Raw genomic sequence first — 12,991 nt, 5'->3', positions numbered from 1 at the left:
AGGCAAGCTCGCACGGGCCCCGCAGGGATTCGCAGCTCGACTTACCCTACGTCGCGAGACATGCATATGATAATTATGTGCGCATATTTTAATAGGTGCGATCATACCAGCACTAATGCACCGGATCCCATCAGAACTCCGCAGTTAAGCGTGCTTGGGCGAGAGTAGTACTAGGATGGGTGACCTCCTGGGAAGTCCTCGTGTTGCACCTCTTTTTTTTTTTTTTTTTTTTTTTTTTACGTCGTGCTTACCCTCGTTCTTTAAACGGCGCTATCTTGAATAGTTTAGCTAAAGCGAGTCTCAATGACCTGATTTTAGGCAAGCTCGCACGGGCCCCGCAGGGATTCGCAGCTCGACTTACCCTACGTCGCGAGACATGCATATGATAATTATGTGCGCATATTTTAATAGGTGCGATCATACCAGCACTAATGCACCGGATCCCATCAGAACTCCGCAGTTAAGCGTGCTTGGGCGAGAGTAGTACTAGGATGGGTGACCTCCTGGGAAGTCCTCGTGTTGCACCTCTTTTTTTTTTTTTTTTTTTTTTTTTTTACGTCGTGCTTACCCTCGTTCTTTAAACGGCGCTATCTTGAATAGTTTAGCTAAAGCGAGTCTCAATGACCTGATTTTAGGCAAGCTCGCACGGGCCCCGCAGGGATTCGCAGCTCGACTTACCCTACGTCGCGAGACATGCATATGATAATTATGTGCGCATATTTTAATAGGTGCGATCATACCAGCACTAATGCACCGGATCCCATCAGAACTCCGCAGTTAAGCGTGCTTGGGCGAGAGTAGTACTAGGATGGGTGACCTCCTGGGAAGTCCTCGTGTTGCACCTCTTTTTTTTTTTTTTTTTTTTTTTTACGTCGTGCTTACCCTCGTTCTTTAAACGGCGCTATCTTGAATAGTTTAGCTAAAGCGAGTCTCAATGACCTGATTTTAGGCAAGCTCGCACGGGCCCCGCAGGGATTCGCAGCTCGACTTACCCTACGTCGCGAGACATGCATATGATAATTATGTGCGCATATTTTAATAGGTGCGATCATACCAGCACTAATGCACCGGATCCCATCAGAACTCCGCAGTTAAGCGTGCTTGGGCGAGAGTAGTACTAGGATGGGTGACCTCCTGGGAAGTCCTCGTGTTGCACCTCTTTTTTTTTTTTTTTTTTTTTTTTTTTTTTTACGTCGTGCTTACCCTCGTTCTTTAAACGGCGCTATCTTGAATAGTTTAGCTAAAGCGAGTCTCAATGACCTGATTTTAGGCAAGCTCGCACGGGCCCCGCAGGGATTCGCAGCTCGACTTACCCTACGTCGCGAGACATGCATATGATAATTATGTGCGCATATTTTAATAGGTGCGATCATACCAGCACTAATGCACCGGATCCCATCAGAACTCCGCAGTTAAGCGTGCTTGGGCGAGAGTAGTACTAGGATGGGTGACCTCCTGGGAAGTCCTCGTGTTGCACCTCTTTTTTTTTTTTTTTTTTTTTTTTTTACGTCGTGCTTACCCTCGTTCTTTAAACGGCGCTATCTTGAATAGTTTAGCTAAAGCGAGTCTCAATGACCTGATTTTAGGCAAGCTCGCACGGGCCCCGCAGGGATTCGCAGCTCGACTTACCCTACGTCGCGAGACATGCATATGATAATTATGTGCGCATATTTTAATAGGTGCGATCATACCAGCACTAATGCACCGGATCCCATCAGAACTCCGCAGTTAAGCGTGCTTGGGCGAGAGTAGTACTAGGATGGGTGACCTCCTGGGAAGTCCTCGTGTTGCACCTCTTTTTTTTTTTTTTTTTTTTTTTACGTCGTGCTTACCCTCGTTCTTTAAACGGCGCTATCTTGAATAGTTTAGCTAAAGCGAGTCTCAATGACCTGATTTTAGGCAAGCTCGCACGGGCCCCGCAGGGATTCGCAGCTCGACTTACCCTACGTCGCGAGACATGCATATGATAATTATGTGCGCATATTTTAATAGGTGCGATCATACCAGCACTAATGCACCGGATCCCATCAGAACTCCGCAGTTAAGCGTGCTTGGGCGAGAGTAGTACTAGGATGGGTGACCTCCTGGGAAGTCCTCGTGTTGCACCTCTTTTTTTTTTTTTTTTTTTTTTTTTTACGTCGTGCTTACCCTCGTTCTTTAAACGGCGCTATCTTGAATAGTTTAGCTAAAGCGAGTCTCAATGACCTGATTTTAGGCAAGCTCGCACGGGCCCCGCAGGGATTCGCAGCTCGACTTACCCTACGTCGCGAGACATGCATATGATAATTATGTGCGCATATTTTAATAGGTGCGATCATACCAGCACTAATGCACCGGATCCCATCAGAACTCCGCAGTTAAGCGTGCTTGGGCGAGAGTAGTACTAGGATGGGTGACCTCCTGGGAAGTCCTCGTGTTGCACCTCTTTTTTTTTTTTTTTTTTTTTTTTTACGTCGTGCTTACCCTCGTTCTTTAAACGGCGCTATCTTGAATAGTTTAGCTAAAGCGAGTCTCAATGACCTGATTTTAGGCAAGCTCGCACGGGCCCCGCAGGGATTCGCAGCTCGACTTACCCTACGTCGCGAGACATGCATATGATAATTATGTGCGCATATTTTAATAGGTGCGATCATACCAGCACTAATGCACCGGATCCCATCAGAACTCCGCAGTTAAGCGTGCTTGGGCGAGAGTAGTACTAGGATGGGTGACCTCCTGGGAAGTCCTCGTGTTGCACCTCTTTTTTTTTTTTTTTTTTTTTTTTTTTTTTTACGTCGTGCTTACCCTCGTTCTTTAAACGGCGCTATCTTGAATAGTTTAGCTAAAGCGAGTCTCAATGACCTGATTTTAGGCAAGCTCGCACGGGCCCCGCAGGGATTCGCAGCTCGACTTACCCTACGTCGCGAGACATGCATATGATAATTATGTGCGCATATTTTAATAGGTGCGATCATACCAGCACTAATGCACCGGATCCCATCAGAACTCCGCAGTTAAGCGTGCTTGGGCGAGAGTAGTACTAGGATGGGTGACCTCCTGGGAAGTCCTCGTGTTGCACCTCTTTTTTTTTTTTTTTTTTTTTTTTTTTACGTCGTGCTTACCCTCGTTCTTTAAACGGCGCTATCTTGAATAGTTTAGCTAAAGCGAGTCTCAATGACCTGATTTTAGGCAAGCTCGCACGGGCCCCGCAGGGATTCGCAGCTCGACTTACCCTACGTCGCGAGACATGCATATGATAATTATGTGCGCATATTTTAATAGGTGCGATCATACCAGCACTAATGCACCGGATCCCATCAGAACTCCGCAGTTAAGCGTGCTTGGGCGAGAGTAGTACTAGGATGGGTGACCTCCTGGGAAGTCCTCGTGTTGCACCTCTTTTTTTTTTTTTTTTTTTTTTTTTTACGTCGTGCTTACCCTCGTTCTTTAAACGGCGCTATCTTGAATAGTTTAGCTAAAGCGAGTCTCAATGACCTGATTTTAGGCAAGCTCGCACGGGCCCCGCAGGGATTCGCAGCTCGACTTACCCTACGTCGCGAGACATGCATATGATAATTATGTGCGCATATTTTAATAGGTGCGATCATACCAGCACTAATGCACCGGATCCCATCAGAACTCCGCAGTTAAGCGTGCTTGGGCGAGAGTAGTACTAGGATGGGTGACCTCCTGGGAAGTCCTCGTGTTGCACCTCTTTTTTTTTTTTTTTTTTTTTTTTTTTTTTTACGTCGTGCTTACCCTCGTTCTTTAAACGGCGCTATCTTGAATAGTTTAGCTAAAGCGAGTCTCAATGACCTGATTTTAGGCAAGCTCGCACGGGCCCCGCAGGGATTCGCAGCTCGACTTACCCTACGTCGCGAGACATGCATATGATAATTATGTGCGCATATTTTAATAGGTGCGATCATACCAGCACTAATGCACCGGATCCCATCAGAACTCCGCAGTTAAGCGTGCTTGGGCGAGAGTAGTACTAGGATGGGTGACCTCCTGGGAAGTCCTCGTGTTGCACCTCTTTTTTTTTTTTTTTTTTTTTTTTTTTTACGTCGTGCTTACCCTCGTTCTTTAAACGGCGCTATCTTGAATAGTTTAGCTAAAGCGAGTCTCAATGACCTGATTTTAGGCAAGCTCGCACGGGCCCCGCAGGGATTCGCAGCTCGACTTACCCTACGTCGCGAGACATGCATATGATAATTATGTGCGCATATTTTAATAGGTGCGATCATACCAGCACTAATGCACCGGATCCCATCAGAACTCCGCAGTTAAGCGTGCTTGGGCGAGAGTAGTACTAGGATGGGTGACCTCCTGGGAAGTCCTCGTGTTGCACCTCTTTTTTTTTTTTTTTTTTTTTTTTACGTCGTGCTTACCCTCGTTCTTTAAACGGCGCTATCTTGAATAGTTTAGCTAAAGCGAGTCTCAATGACCTGATTTTAGGCAAGCTCGCACGGGCCCCGCAGGGATTCGCAGCTCGACTTACCCTACGTCGCGAGACATGCATATGATAATTATGTGCGCATATTTTAATAGGTGCGATCATACCAGCACTAATGCACCGGATCCCATCAGAACTCCGCAGTTAAGCGTGCTTGGGCGAGAGTAGTACTAGGATGGGTGACCTCCTGGGAAGTCCTCGTGTTGCACCTCTTTTTTTTTTTTTTTTTTTTTTTTACGTCGTGCTTACCCTCGTTCTTTAAACGGCGCTATCTTGAATAGTTTAGCTAAAGCGAGTCTCAATGACCTATTTTAGGCAAGCTCGCACGGGCCCCGCAGGGATTCGCAGCTCGACTTACCCTACGTCGCGAGACATGCATATGATAATTATGTGCGCATATTTTAATAGGTGCGATCATACCAGCACTAATGCACCGGATCCCATCAGAACTCCGCAGTTAAGCGTGCTTGGGCGAGAGTAGTACTAGGATGGGTGACCTCCTGGGAAGTCCTCGTGTTGCACCTCTTTTTTTTTTTTTTTTTTTTTTTTTACGTCGTGCTTACCCTCGTTCTTTAAACGGCGCTATCTTGAATAGTTTAGCTAAAGCGAGTCTCAATGACCTGATTTTAGGCAAGCTCGCACGGGCCCCGCAGGGATTCGCAGCTCGACTTACCCTACGTCGCGAGACATGCATATGATAATTATGTGCGCATATTTTAATAGGTGCGATCATACCAGCACTAATGCACCGGATCCCATCAGAACTCCGCAGTTAAGCGTGCTTGGGCGAGAGTAGTACTAGGATGGGTGACCTCCTGGGAAGTCCTCGTGTTGCACCTCTTTTTTTTTTTTTTTTTTTTTTTTTTTTTTTTTACGTCGTGCTTACCCTCGTTCTTTAAACGGCGCTATCTTGAATAGTTTAGCTAAAGCGAGTCTCAATGACCTGATTTTAGGCAAGCTCGCACGGGCCCCGCAGGGATTCGCAGCTCGACTTACCCTACGTCGCGAGACATGCATATGATAATTATGTGCGCATATTTTAATAGGTGCGATCATACCAGCACTAATGCACCGGATCCCATCAGAACTCCGCAGTTAAGCGTGCTTGGGCGAGAGTAGTACTAGGATGGGTGACCTCCTGGGAAGTCCTCGTGTTGCACCTCTTTTTTTTTTTTTTTTTTTTTTACGTCGTGCTTACCCTCGTTCTTTAAACGGCGCTATCTTGAATAGTTTAGCTAAAGCGAGTCTCAATGACCTGATTTTAGGCAAGCTCGCACGGGCCCCGCAGGGATTCGCAGCTCGACTTACCCTACGTCGCGAGACATGCATATGATAATTATGTGCGCATATTTTAATAGGTGCGATCATACCAGCACTAATGCACCGGATCCCATCAGAACTCCGCAGTTAAGCGTGCTTGGGCGAGAGTAGTACTAGGATGGGTGACCTCCTGGGAAGTCCTCGTGTTGCACCTCTTTTTTTTTTTTTTTTTTTTTTTTACGTCGTGCTTACCCTCGTTCTTTAAACGGCGCTATCTTGAATAGTTTAGCTAAAGCGAGTCTCAATGACCTGATTTTAGGCAAGCTCGCACGGGCCCCGCAGGGATTCGCAGCTCGACTTACCCTACGTCGCGAGACATGCATATGATAATTATGTGCGCATATTTTAATAGGTGCGATCATACCAGCACTAATGCACCGGATCCCATCAGAACTCCGCAGTTAAGCGTGCTTGGGCGAGAGTAGTACTAGGATGGGTGACCTCCTGGGAAGTCCTCGTGTTGCACCTCTTTTTTTTTTTTTTTTTTTTTTTTTTTACGTCGTGCTTACCCTCGTTCTTTAAACGGCGCTATCTTGAATAGTTTAGCTAAAGCGAGTCTCAATGACCTGATTTTAGGCAAGCTCGCACGGGCCCCGCAGGGATTCGCAGCTCGACTTACCCTACGTCGCGAGACATGCATATGATAATTATGTGCGCATATTTTAATAGGTGCGATCATACCAGCACTAATGCACCGGATCCCATCAGAACTCCGCAGTTAAGCGTGCTTGGGCGAGAGTAGTACTAGGATGGGTGACCTCCTGGGAAGTCCTCGTGTTGCACCTCTTTTTTTTTTTTTTTTTTTTTTTTTACGTCGTGCTTACCCTCGTTCTTTAAACGGCGCTATCTTGAATAGTTTAGCTAAAGCGAGTCTCAATGACCTGATTTTAGGCAAGCTCGCACGGGCCCCGCAGGGATTCGCAGCTCGACTTACCCTACGTCGCGAGACATGCATATGATAATTATGTGCGCATATTTTAATAGGTGCGATCATACCAGCACTAATGCACCGGATCCCATCAGAACTCCGCAGTTAAGCGTGCTTGGGCGAGAGTAGTACTAGGATGGGTGACCTCCTGGGAAGTCCTCGTGTTGCACCTCTTTTTTTTTTTTTTTTTTTTTTTTTTTTTTTACGTCGTGCTTACCCTCGTTCTTTAAACGGCGCTATCTTGAATAGTTTAGCTAAAGCGAGTCTCAATGACCTGATTTTAGGCAAGCTCGCACGGGCCCCGCAGGGATTCGCAGCTCGACTTACCCTACGTCGCGAGACATGCATATGATAATTATGTGCGCATATTTTAATAGGTGCGATCATACCAGCACTAATGCACCGGATCCCATCAGAACTCCGCAGTTAAGCGTGCTTGGGCGAGAGTAGTACTAGGATGGGTGACCTCCTGGGAAGTCCTCGTGTTGCACCTCTTTTTTTTTTTTTTTTTTTTTTTACGTCGTGCTTACCCTCGTTCTTTAAACGGCGCTATCTTGAATAGTTTAGCTAAAGCGAGTCTCAATGACCTGATTTTAGGCAAGCTCGCACGGGCCCCGCAGGGATTCGCAGCTCGACTTACCCTACGTCGCGAGACATGCATATGATAATTATGTGCGCATATTTTAATAGGTGCGATCATACCAGCACTAATGCACCGGATCCCATCAGAACTCCGCAGTTAAGCGTGCTTGGGCGAGAGTAGTACTAGGATGGGTGACCTCCTGGGAAGTCCTCGTGTTGCACCTCTTTTTTTTTTTTTTTTTTTTTTTTTTTTACGTCGTGCTTACCCTCGTTCTTTAAACGGCGCTATCTTGAATAGTTTAGCTAAAGCGAGTCTCAATGACCTATTTTAGGCAAGCTCGCACGGGCCCCGCAGGGATTCGCAGCTCGACTTACCCTACGTCGCAGACATGCATATGATAATTATGTGCGCATATTTAATAGGTGCGATCATACCAGCACTAATGCACCGGATCCCATCAGAACTCCGCAGTTAAGCGTGCTTGGGCGAGAGTAGTACTAGGATGGGTGACCTCCTGGGAAGTCCTCGTGTTGCACCTCTTTTTTTTTTTTTTTTTTTTTTTTACGTCGTGCTTACCCTCGTTCTTTAAACGGCGCTATCTTGAATAGTTTAGCTAAAGCGAGTCTCAATGACCTGATTTTAGGCAAGCTCGCACGGGCCCCGCAGGGATTCGCAGCTCGACTTACCCTACGTCGCGAGACATGCATATGATAATTATGTGCGCATATTTTAATAGGTGCGATCATACCAGCACTAATGCACCGGATCCCATCAGAACTCCGCAGTTAAGCGTGCTTGGGCGAGAGTAGTACTAGGATGGGTGACCTCCTGGGAAGTCCTCGTGTTGCACCTCTTTTTTTTTTTTTTTTTTTTTTTTTTTTTACGTCGTGCTTACCCTCGTTCTTTAAACGGCGCTATCTTGAATAGTTTAGCTAAAGCGAGTCTCAATGACCTGATTTTAGGCAAGCTCGCACGGGCCCCGCAGGGATTCGCAGCTCGACTTACCCTACGTCGCGAGACATGCATATGATAATTATGTGCGCATATTTTAATAGGTGCGATCATACCAGCACTAATGCACCGGATCCCATCAGAACTCCGCAGTTAAGCGTGCTTGGGCGAGAGTAGTACTAGGATGGGTGACCTCCTGGGAAGTCCTCGTGTTGCACCTCTTTTTTTTTTTTTTTTTTTTTTTACGTCGTGCTTACCCTCGTTCTTTAAACGGCGCTATCTTGAATAGTTTAGCTAAAGCGAGTCTCAATGACCTATTTTAGGCAAGCTCGCACGGGCCCCGCAGGGATTCGCAGCTCGACTTACCCTACGTCGCGAGACATGCATATGATAATTATGTGCGCATATTTTAATAGGTGCGATCATACCAGCACTAATGCACCGGATCCCATCAGAACTCCGCAGTTAAGCGTGCTTGGGCGAGAGTAGTACTAGGATGGGTGACCTCCTGGGAAGTCCTCGTGTTGCACCTCTTTTTTTTTTTTTTTTTTTTTTTACGTCGTGCTTACCCTCGTTCTTTAAACGGCGCTATCTTGAATAGTTTAGCTAAAGCGAGTCTCAATGACCTGATTTTAGGCAAGCTCGCACGGGCCCCGCAGGGATTCGCAGCTCGACTTACCCTACGTCGCGAGACATGCATATGATAATTATGTGCGCATATTTTAATAGGTGCGATCATACCAGCACTAATGCACCGGATCCCATCAGAACTCCGCAGTTAAGCGTGCTTGGGCGAGAGTAGTACTAGGATGGGTGACCTCCTGGGAAGTCCTCGTGTTGCACCTCTTTTTTTTTTTTTTTTTTTTTTTTTTTTACGTCGTGCTTACCCTCGTTCTTTAAACGGCGCTATCTTGAATAGTTTAGCTAAAGCGAGTCTCAATGACCTGATTTTAGGCAAGCTCGCACGGGCCCCGCAGGGATTCGCAGCTCGACTTACCCTACGTCGCAAGACATGCATATGATAATTATGTGCGCATATTTTAATAGGTGCGATCATACCAGCACTAATGCACCGGATCCCATCAGAACTCCGCAGTTAAGCGTGCTTGGGCGAGAGTAGTACTAGGATGGGTGACCTCCTGGGAAGTCCTCGTGTTGCACCTCTTTTTTTTTTTTTTTTTTTTTTTTTTTTACGTCGTGCTTACCCTCGTTCTTTAAACGGCGCTATCTTGAATAGTTTAGCTAAAGCGAGTCTCAATGACCTGATTTTAGGCAAGCTCGCACGGGCCCCGCAGGGATTCGCAGCTCGACTTACCCTACGTCGCAAGACATGCATATGATAATTATGTGCGCATATTTTAATAGGTGCGATCATACCAGCACTAATGCACCGGATCCCATCAGAACTCCGCAGTTAAGCGTGCTTGGGCGAGAGTAGTACTAGGATGGGTGACCTCCTGGGAAGTCCTCGTGTTGCACCTCTTTTTTTTTTTTTTTTTTTTTTTTTTTTTTACGTCGTGCTTACCCTCGTTCTTTAAACGGCGCTATCTTGAATAGTTTAGCTAAAGCGAGTCTCAATGACCTGATTTTAGGCAAGCTCGCACGGGCCCCGCAGGGATTCGCAGCTCGACTTACCCTACGTCGCGAGACATGCATATGATAATTATGTGCGCATATTTTAATAGGTGCGATCATACCAGCACTAATGCACCGGATCCCATCAGAACTCCGCAGTTAAGCGTGCTTGGGCGAGAGTAGTACTAGGATGGGTGACCTCCTGGGAAGTCCTCGTGTTGCACCTCTTTTTTTTTTTTTTTTTTTTTTTTTACGTCGTGCTTACCCTCGTTCTTTAAACGGCGCTATCTTGAATAGTTTAGCTAAAGCGAGTCTCAATGACCTGATTTTAGGCAAGCTCGCACGGGCCCCGCAGGGATTCGCAGCTCGACTTACCCTACGTCGCAAGACATGCATATGATAATTATGTGCGCATATTTTAATAGGTGCGATCATACCAGCACTAATGCACCGGATCCCATCAGAACTCCGCAGTTAAGCGTGCTTGGGCGAGAGTAGTACTAGGATGGGTGACCTCCTGGGAAGTCCTCGTGTTGCACCTCTTTTTTTTTTTTTTTTTTTTTTTTTTACGTCGTGCTTACCCTCGTTCTTTAAACGGCGCTATCTTGAATAGTTTAGCTAAAGCGAGTCTCAATGACCTGATTTTAGGCAAGCTCGCACGGGCCCCGCAGGGATTCGCAGCTCGACTTACCCTACGTCGCGAGACATGCATATGATAATTATGTGCGCATATTTTAATAGGTGCGATCATACCAGCACTAATGCACCGGATCCCATCAGAACTCCGCAGTTAAGCGTGCTTGGGCGAGAGTAGTACTAGGATGGGTGACCTCCTGGGAAGTCCTCGTGTTGCACCTCTTTTTTTTTTTTTTTTTTTTTTTTTTTTTTTTTACGTCGTGCTTACCCTCGTTCTTTAAACGGCGCTATCTTGAATAGTTTAGCTAAAGCGAGTCTCAATGACCTATTTTAGGCAAGCTCGCACGGGCCCCGCAGGGATTCGCAGCTCGACTTACCCTACGTCGCGAGACATGCATATGATAATTATGTGCGCATATTTTAATAGGTGCGATCATACCAGCACTAATGCACCGGATCCCATCAGAACTCCGCAGTTAAGCGTGCTTGGGCGAGAGTAGTACTAGGATGGGTGACCTCCTGGGAAGTCCTCGTGTTGCACCTCTTTTTTTTTTTTTTTTTTTTTTTTTTACGTCGTGCTTACCCTCGTTCTTTAAACGGCGCTATCTTGAATAGTTTAGCTAAAGCGAGTCTCAATGACCTCATTTTAGGCAAGCTCGCACGGGCCCCGCAGGGATTCGCAGCTCGACTTACCCTACGTCGCAAGACATGCATATGATAATTATGTGCGCATATTTAATAGGTGCGATCATACCAGCACTAATGCACCGGATCCCATCAGAACTCCGCAGTTAAGCGTGCTTGGGCGAGAGTAGTACTAGGATGGGTGACCTCCTGGGAAGTCCTCGTGTTGCACCTCTTTTTTTTTTTTTTTTTTTTTTTTTTACGTCGTGCTTACCCTCGTTCTTTAAACGGCGCTATCTTGAATAGTTTAGCTAAAGCGAGTCTCAATGACCTGATTTTAGGCAAGCTCGCACGGGCCCCGCAGGGATTCGCAGCTCGACTTACCCTACGTCGCGAGACATGCATATGATAATTATGTGCGCATATTTTAATAGGTGCGATCATACCAGCACTAATGCACCGGATCCCATCAGAACTCCGCAGTTAAGCGTGCTTGGGCGAGAGTAGTACTAGGATGGGTGACCTCCTGGGAAGTCCTCGTGTTGCACCTCTTTTTTTTTTTTTTTTTTTTTTTTTTTTACGTCGTGCTTACCCTCGTTCTTTAAACGGCGCTATCTTGAATAGTTTAGCTAAAGCGAGTCTCAATGACCTATTTTAGGCAAGCTCGCACGGGCCCCGCAGGGATTCGCAGCTCGACTTACCCTACGTCGCAAGACATGCATATGATAATTATGTGCGCATATTTTAATAGGTGCGATCATACCAGCACTAATGCACCGGATCCCATCAGAACTCCGCAGTTAAGCGTGCTTGGGCGAGAGTAGTACTAGGATGGGTGACCTCCTGGGAAGTCCTCGTGTTGCACCTCTTTTTTTTTTTTTTTTTTTTTTTTACGTCGTGCTTACCCTCGTTCTTTAAACGGCGCTATCTTGAATAGTTTAGCTAAAGCGAGTCTCAATGACCTGATTTTAGGCAAGCTCGCACGGGCCCCGCAGGGATTCGCAGCTCGACTTACCCTACGTCGCGAGACATGCATATGATAATTATGTGCGCATATTTTAATAGGTGCGATCATACCAGCACTAATGCACCGGATCCCATCAGAACTCCGCAGTTAAGCGTGCTTGGGCGAGAGTAGTACTAGGATGGGTGACCTCCTGGGAAGTCCTCGTGTTGCACCTCTTTTTTTTTTTTTTTTTTTTTTTTTTTTTTTTACGTCGTGCTTACCCTCGTTCTTTAAACGGCGCTATCTTGAATAGTTTAGCTAAAGCGAGTCTCAATGACCTGATTTTAGGCAAGCTCGCACGGGCCCCGCAGGGATTCGCAGCTCGACTTACCCTACGTCGCAGACATGCATATGATAATTATGTGCGCATATTTTAATAGGTGCGATCATACCAGCACTAATGCACCGGATCCCATCAGAACTCCGCAGTTAAGCGTGCTTGGGCGAGAGTAGTACTAGGATGGGTGACCTCCTGGGAAGTCCTCGTGTTGCACCTCTTTTTTTTTTTTTTTTTTTTTTTTTTTTTTTTTTTACGTCGTGCTTACCCTCGTTCTTTAAACGGCGCTATCTTGAATAGTTTAGCTAAAGCGAGTCTCAATGACCTCATTTTAGGCAAGCTCGCACGGGCCCCGCAGGGATTCGCAGCTCGACTTACCCTACGTCGCAAGACATGCATATGATAATTATGTGCGCATATTTTAATAGGTGCGATCATACCAGCACTAATGCACCGGATCCCATCAGAACTCCGCAGTTAAGCGTGCTTGGGCGAGAGTAGTACTAGGATGGGTGACCTCCTGGGAAGTCCTCGTGTTGCACCTCTTTTTTTTTTTTTTTTTTTTTTTTACGTCGTGCTTACCCTCGTTCTTTAAACGGCGCTATCTTGAATAGTTTAGCTAAAGCGAGTCTCAATGACCTGATTTTAGGCAAGCT

At 46.3% G+C, this 12,991-nt stretch overlaps 41 non-coding genes across 41 annotated transcripts; all 41 read left to right on the top strand.

Annotated features, from left to right (window-relative positions):
• The first annotated feature begins 93 nt into the window (after nt 1–93).
• On the top strand, nt 94–212 carry LOC112699886 (5S ribosomal RNA). Its single transcript, XR_003152819.1, has one exon. It is a non-coding gene; the product is annotated as a 5S ribosomal RNA (ribosomal RNA).
• A 197-nt stretch (nt 213–409) lies between these two features.
• On the top strand, nt 410–528 carry LOC112699874 (5S ribosomal RNA). The gene has a single exon (XR_003152808.1). It is a non-coding gene; the product is annotated as a 5S ribosomal RNA (ribosomal RNA).
• A 198-nt stretch (nt 529–726) lies between these two features.
• Nucleotides 727–845, top strand: LOC112699861 (5S ribosomal RNA). The gene has a single exon (XR_003152796.1). It is a non-coding gene; the product is annotated as a 5S ribosomal RNA (ribosomal RNA).
• Nucleotides 846–1,040: 195 nt separating this feature from the next.
• On the top strand, nt 1,041–1,159 carry LOC112699850 (5S ribosomal RNA). Its single transcript, XR_003152785.1, has one exon. It is a non-coding gene; the product is annotated as a 5S ribosomal RNA (ribosomal RNA).
• Nucleotides 1,160–1,361: 202 nt separating this feature from the next.
• Nucleotides 1,362–1,480, top strand: LOC112699837 (5S ribosomal RNA). The gene has a single exon (XR_003152774.1). It is a non-coding gene; the product is annotated as a 5S ribosomal RNA (ribosomal RNA).
• Nucleotides 1,481–1,677: 197 nt separating this feature from the next.
• LOC112699826 (5S ribosomal RNA) lies at nt 1,678–1,796 on the top strand. The gene has a single exon (XR_003152763.1). It is a non-coding gene; the product is annotated as a 5S ribosomal RNA (ribosomal RNA).
• Nucleotides 1,797–1,990: 194 nt separating this feature from the next.
• Nucleotides 1,991–2,109, top strand: LOC112699814 (5S ribosomal RNA). The gene has a single exon (XR_003152752.1). It is a non-coding gene; the product is annotated as a 5S ribosomal RNA (ribosomal RNA).
• Nucleotides 2,110–2,306: 197 nt separating this feature from the next.
• Nucleotides 2,307–2,425, top strand: LOC112699803 (5S ribosomal RNA). The gene has a single exon (XR_003152741.1). It is a non-coding gene; the product is annotated as a 5S ribosomal RNA (ribosomal RNA).
• Nucleotides 2,426–2,621: 196 nt separating this feature from the next.
• Nucleotides 2,622–2,740, top strand: LOC112699792 (5S ribosomal RNA). Its single transcript, XR_003152730.1, has one exon. It is a non-coding gene; the product is annotated as a 5S ribosomal RNA (ribosomal RNA).
• A 202-nt stretch (nt 2,741–2,942) lies between these two features.
• LOC112699781 (5S ribosomal RNA) lies at nt 2,943–3,061 on the top strand. The gene has a single exon (XR_003152719.1). It is a non-coding gene; the product is annotated as a 5S ribosomal RNA (ribosomal RNA).
• A 198-nt stretch (nt 3,062–3,259) lies between these two features.
• On the top strand, nt 3,260–3,378 carry LOC112699769 (5S ribosomal RNA). Its single transcript, XR_003152708.1, has one exon. It is a non-coding gene; the product is annotated as a 5S ribosomal RNA (ribosomal RNA).
• A 197-nt stretch (nt 3,379–3,575) lies between these two features.
• Nucleotides 3,576–3,694, top strand: LOC112699757 (5S ribosomal RNA). The gene has a single exon (XR_003152697.1). It is a non-coding gene; the product is annotated as a 5S ribosomal RNA (ribosomal RNA).
• Nucleotides 3,695–3,896: 202 nt separating this feature from the next.
• LOC112699745 (5S ribosomal RNA) lies at nt 3,897–4,015 on the top strand. Its single transcript, XR_003152685.1, has one exon. It is a non-coding gene; the product is annotated as a 5S ribosomal RNA (ribosomal RNA).
• Nucleotides 4,016–4,214: 199 nt separating this feature from the next.
• On the top strand, nt 4,215–4,333 carry LOC112699733 (5S ribosomal RNA). Its single transcript, XR_003152674.1, has one exon. It is a non-coding gene; the product is annotated as a 5S ribosomal RNA (ribosomal RNA).
• Nucleotides 4,334–4,528: 195 nt separating this feature from the next.
• Nucleotides 4,529–4,647, top strand: LOC112699722 (5S ribosomal RNA). The gene has a single exon (XR_003152663.1). It is a non-coding gene; the product is annotated as a 5S ribosomal RNA (ribosomal RNA).
• Nucleotides 4,648–4,841: 194 nt separating this feature from the next.
• Nucleotides 4,842–4,960, top strand: LOC112699710 (5S ribosomal RNA). The gene has a single exon (XR_003152652.1). It is a non-coding gene; the product is annotated as a 5S ribosomal RNA (ribosomal RNA).
• Nucleotides 4,961–5,156: 196 nt separating this feature from the next.
• LOC112699699 (5S ribosomal RNA) lies at nt 5,157–5,275 on the top strand. The gene has a single exon (XR_003152641.1). It is a non-coding gene; the product is annotated as a 5S ribosomal RNA (ribosomal RNA).
• A 204-nt stretch (nt 5,276–5,479) lies between these two features.
• On the top strand, nt 5,480–5,598 carry LOC112699687 (5S ribosomal RNA). Its single transcript, XR_003152630.1, has one exon. It is a non-coding gene; the product is annotated as a 5S ribosomal RNA (ribosomal RNA).
• Nucleotides 5,599–5,791: 193 nt separating this feature from the next.
• On the top strand, nt 5,792–5,910 carry LOC112699675 (5S ribosomal RNA). Its single transcript, XR_003152620.1, has one exon. It is a non-coding gene; the product is annotated as a 5S ribosomal RNA (ribosomal RNA).
• A 195-nt stretch (nt 5,911–6,105) lies between these two features.
• LOC112699663 (5S ribosomal RNA) lies at nt 6,106–6,224 on the top strand. Its single transcript, XR_003152609.1, has one exon. It is a non-coding gene; the product is annotated as a 5S ribosomal RNA (ribosomal RNA).
• A 198-nt stretch (nt 6,225–6,422) lies between these two features.
• On the top strand, nt 6,423–6,541 carry LOC112699652 (5S ribosomal RNA). Its single transcript, XR_003152596.1, has one exon. It is a non-coding gene; the product is annotated as a 5S ribosomal RNA (ribosomal RNA).
• A 196-nt stretch (nt 6,542–6,737) lies between these two features.
• Nucleotides 6,738–6,856, top strand: LOC112699641 (5S ribosomal RNA). Its single transcript, XR_003152583.1, has one exon. It is a non-coding gene; the product is annotated as a 5S ribosomal RNA (ribosomal RNA).
• Nucleotides 6,857–7,058: 202 nt separating this feature from the next.
• Nucleotides 7,059–7,177, top strand: LOC112699628 (5S ribosomal RNA). Its single transcript, XR_003152571.1, has one exon. It is a non-coding gene; the product is annotated as a 5S ribosomal RNA (ribosomal RNA).
• A 194-nt stretch (nt 7,178–7,371) lies between these two features.
• LOC112699616 (5S ribosomal RNA) lies at nt 7,372–7,490 on the top strand. The gene has a single exon (XR_003152560.1). It is a non-coding gene; the product is annotated as a 5S ribosomal RNA (ribosomal RNA).
• Nucleotides 7,491–7,686: 196 nt separating this feature from the next.
• Nucleotides 7,687–7,805, top strand: LOC112699604 (5S ribosomal RNA). Its single transcript, XR_003152549.1, has one exon. It is a non-coding gene; the product is annotated as a 5S ribosomal RNA (ribosomal RNA).
• A 195-nt stretch (nt 7,806–8,000) lies between these two features.
• LOC112699593 (5S ribosomal RNA) lies at nt 8,001–8,119 on the top strand. Its single transcript, XR_003152538.1, has one exon. It is a non-coding gene; the product is annotated as a 5S ribosomal RNA (ribosomal RNA).
• A 200-nt stretch (nt 8,120–8,319) lies between these two features.
• Nucleotides 8,320–8,438, top strand: LOC112699581 (5S ribosomal RNA). The gene has a single exon (XR_003152527.1). It is a non-coding gene; the product is annotated as a 5S ribosomal RNA (ribosomal RNA).
• A 193-nt stretch (nt 8,439–8,631) lies between these two features.
• Nucleotides 8,632–8,750, top strand: LOC112699569 (5S ribosomal RNA). Its single transcript, XR_003152516.1, has one exon. It is a non-coding gene; the product is annotated as a 5S ribosomal RNA (ribosomal RNA).
• A 194-nt stretch (nt 8,751–8,944) lies between these two features.
• On the top strand, nt 8,945–9,063 carry LOC112699566 (5S ribosomal RNA). Its single transcript, XR_003152513.1, has one exon. It is a non-coding gene; the product is annotated as a 5S ribosomal RNA (ribosomal RNA).
• A 199-nt stretch (nt 9,064–9,262) lies between these two features.
• On the top strand, nt 9,263–9,381 carry LOC112699557 (5S ribosomal RNA). Its single transcript, XR_003152506.1, has one exon. It is a non-coding gene; the product is annotated as a 5S ribosomal RNA (ribosomal RNA).
• A 199-nt stretch (nt 9,382–9,580) lies between these two features.
• On the top strand, nt 9,581–9,699 carry LOC112699556 (5S ribosomal RNA). Its single transcript, XR_003152505.1, has one exon. It is a non-coding gene; the product is annotated as a 5S ribosomal RNA (ribosomal RNA).
• A 201-nt stretch (nt 9,700–9,900) lies between these two features.
• LOC112699555 (5S ribosomal RNA) lies at nt 9,901–10,019 on the top strand. Its single transcript, XR_003152504.1, has one exon. It is a non-coding gene; the product is annotated as a 5S ribosomal RNA (ribosomal RNA).
• A 196-nt stretch (nt 10,020–10,215) lies between these two features.
• Nucleotides 10,216–10,334, top strand: LOC112699553 (5S ribosomal RNA). Its single transcript, XR_003152502.1, has one exon. It is a non-coding gene; the product is annotated as a 5S ribosomal RNA (ribosomal RNA).
• Nucleotides 10,335–10,531: 197 nt separating this feature from the next.
• On the top strand, nt 10,532–10,650 carry LOC112699552 (5S ribosomal RNA). Its single transcript, XR_003152501.1, has one exon. It is a non-coding gene; the product is annotated as a 5S ribosomal RNA (ribosomal RNA).
• Nucleotides 10,651–10,853: 203 nt separating this feature from the next.
• On the top strand, nt 10,854–10,972 carry LOC112699545 (5S ribosomal RNA). Its single transcript, XR_003152500.1, has one exon. It is a non-coding gene; the product is annotated as a 5S ribosomal RNA (ribosomal RNA).
• A 196-nt stretch (nt 10,973–11,168) lies between these two features.
• LOC112699533 (5S ribosomal RNA) lies at nt 11,169–11,287 on the top strand. The gene has a single exon (XR_003152499.1). It is a non-coding gene; the product is annotated as a 5S ribosomal RNA (ribosomal RNA).
• Nucleotides 11,288–11,484: 197 nt separating this feature from the next.
• On the top strand, nt 11,485–11,603 carry LOC112699521 (5S ribosomal RNA). Its single transcript, XR_003152498.1, has one exon. It is a non-coding gene; the product is annotated as a 5S ribosomal RNA (ribosomal RNA).
• A 198-nt stretch (nt 11,604–11,801) lies between these two features.
• Nucleotides 11,802–11,920, top strand: LOC112699509 (5S ribosomal RNA). Its single transcript, XR_003152496.1, has one exon. It is a non-coding gene; the product is annotated as a 5S ribosomal RNA (ribosomal RNA).
• A 195-nt stretch (nt 11,921–12,115) lies between these two features.
• Nucleotides 12,116–12,234, top strand: LOC112699497 (5S ribosomal RNA). Its single transcript, XR_003152495.1, has one exon. It is a non-coding gene; the product is annotated as a 5S ribosomal RNA (ribosomal RNA).
• Nucleotides 12,235–12,436: 202 nt separating this feature from the next.
• LOC112699485 (5S ribosomal RNA) lies at nt 12,437–12,555 on the top strand. Its single transcript, XR_003152494.1, has one exon. It is a non-coding gene; the product is annotated as a 5S ribosomal RNA (ribosomal RNA).
• A 206-nt stretch (nt 12,556–12,761) lies between these two features.
• Nucleotides 12,762–12,880, top strand: LOC112699473 (5S ribosomal RNA). The gene has a single exon (XR_003152493.1). It is a non-coding gene; the product is annotated as a 5S ribosomal RNA (ribosomal RNA).
• The last annotated feature ends 111 nt before the right edge of the window (nt 12,881–12,991 follow it).

The sequence above is a fragment of the Arachis hypogaea genome, chromosome 6 (assembly GCF_003086295.3).
Source record: "Arachis hypogaea cultivar Tifrunner chromosome 6, arahy.Tifrunner.gnm2.J5K5, whole genome shotgun sequence".
NCBI classification, from domain to species: Eukaryota; Viridiplantae; Streptophyta; class Magnoliopsida; order Fabales; family Fabaceae; genus Arachis; species Arachis hypogaea.
Note: the sequence above shows the minus strand (reverse complement) of the source record. Positions and strands in the feature narration are given on the sequence as shown.